This window comes from Prenolepis imparis, unplaced genomic scaffold, assembly GCF_030444845.1.
Source record: "Prenolepis imparis isolate NDT839.2.m4 unplaced genomic scaffold, iyPreImpa1.0 SCAF_1, whole genome shotgun sequence".
NCBI classification, from domain to species: Eukaryota; Metazoa; Arthropoda; class Insecta; order Hymenoptera; family Formicidae; genus Prenolepis; species Prenolepis imparis.
The window spans coordinates 20915431-20918130 of NW_028141159.1; positions in this window are offsets into that span (position 1 = coordinate 20915431).

A 2700-nucleotide genomic window follows, 5' to 3' on the forward strand; every position below is an offset into this window, starting at 1 on the left:
TTTAATAGTACATTGATTATAGAATCATTTGGTACCAAACAGACACCAGCGTACAAATTTTTTAACTTGATATACATAAAATAAAGTTGCGTCGCATGGGGTCAGCGGTAAAAAAGTATCGATTTCTAATATTTAAAGACGAGCCAAAAATTCATCGATTATACATTTTAATAGTACATTGATTACAGAATCATTTGGTACCAAACAGACACCAGCGTACAAATTTTTTCACTTGATATACATAAAATAAGGATGCGTCGCACAGGGTCCGCGTCAAAAAAGTTTCAATTTCTAATATTTTAAGACGAGCCAAAAATTCATCGATTATACATTTTAATAATACATTGATTACAGAATCTTTTGGTACCATGCAGACACCAGCGTACAAATTTTTTAATACGATAAACATAAAATAAGGATGCGTCGCACAGGGTCCGCGTCAAAAAAGTATCGATTTCTAATATTTTAAGACGAGCCAAAAATTCATCGATTATACATTTTAATAGTACATTGATTATAGAATCATTTGGTACCAAACAGACACCAGCGTACAAATTTTTTAACTTGATATACATAAAATAAAGTTGCGTCGCATGGGGTCAGCGGTAAAAAAGTATCGATTTCTAATATTTAAAGACGAGCCAAAAATTCATCGATTATACATTTTAATCGTACATTGATTACAGAATCATTTGGTACCAAACAGACACCAGCGTACAAATTTTTTAACTTGATATACATAAAATAAGGATGCGTCGCACAGGGTCCGCGTCAAAAAAGTTTCAATTTCTAATATTTTAAGACGAGCCAAAAATTCATCGATTATACATTTTAATAATACATTGATTACAGAATCTTTTGGTACCATGCAGACACCAGCGTACAAATTTTTTAATACGATAAACATAAAATAAGGATGCGTCGCACAGGGTCCGCGTCAAAAAAGTATCGATTTCTAATATTTTAAGACGAGCCAAAAATTCATCGATTATACATTTTAATAGTACATTGATTATAGAATCATTTGGTACCAAACAGACACCAGCGTACAAATTTTTTAACTTGATATACATAAAATAAGGATGCGTCGCACAGGGTCCGCGTCAAAAAAGTATCGATTTCTAATATTTTAAGACGAGCCAAAAATTCATCGATTATACATTTTAATAGTACATTGATTATAGAATCATTTGGTACCAAACAGACACCAGCGTACAAATTTTTTAACTTGATATACATAAAATAAAGTTGCGTCGCATTGGGTCAGCGGTAAAAAAGTATCGATTTCTAATATTTAAAGACGAGCCAAAAATTCATCGATTATACATTTTAATCGTACATTGATTACAGAATCATTTGGTACCAAACAGACACCAGCGTACAAATTTTTTAATATGATAAACATAAAATAAATATGCGTCGCACAGGGTTCGCGTCAAAAATGTATTAATTTCTAATATTTTAAGACGAGCCAAAAATTCATCGATTATACATTTTAATAGTACATTGATTACAGAATCATATGGTACCAAACAGACACCAGCGTACAAATTTTTTAATATGATAAACATAAAATAAGTATGCGTCGCACAGGGTTCGCGTCAAAAATGTATTAATTTCTAATATTTTAAGACGAGCCAAAAATTCATCGATTATACATTTTAATAGTACATTGATTACAGAATCATTTGGTACCAAACAGACACCAGCGTACAAATTTTTTAATATGATAAACATAAAATAAGTATGCGTCGCACAGGGTTCGCGTCAAAAATGTATTAATTTCTAATATTTTAAGACGAGCCAAAAATTCATCGATTATACATTTTAATAGCACATTGATTACAGAATCATTTGGTACCAAACAGACACCAGCGTACAAATTTTTTAATATGATAAATATAAAATAAGTATGCGTCGCACAGGGTTCGCGTCAAAAATGTATTAATTTCTAATATTTTAAGACGAGCCAAAAATTCATCGATTATACATTTTAATAGCACATTGATTACAGAATCATTTGGTACCAAACAGACACCAGCGTACAAATTTTTTAATATGATAAACATAAAATAAGTATGCGTCGCACAGGGTTCGCGTCAAAAATGTATTAATTTCCAATATTTTAAGACGAGCCAAAAATTCATCGATTATACATTTTAATAGTACATTGATTACAGAACCATTTGGTATCAAACAGACACCAGCGTACAAATTTTTTAATATGATAAACATAAAATAAGTATGCGTCGCACAGGGTTCGCGTCAAAATTGTATTAATTTCTAATATTTTAAGACGAGCCAAAAATTCATCGATTATACATTTTAATAGCACATTGATTACAGAATCATTTGGTACCAAACAGACACCAGCGTACAAATTTTTTAACTTGATATACATAAAATAAGGATGCGTCGCACAGGGTCCGCGTCAAAAAAGTTTCAATTTCTAATATTTTAAGACGAGCCAAAAATTCATCGATTATACATTTTAATAATACATTGATTACAGAATCTTTTGGTACCATGCAGACACCAGCGTACAAATTTTTTAATATGATAAACATAAAATAAGTATGCGTCGCACAGGGTTCGCGTCAAAAATGTATTAATTTCCAATCTTTTAAGACGAGCCAAAAATTCATCGATTATACATTTTAATAGTACATTGATTACAGAATCATTTGATACCAAACAGAC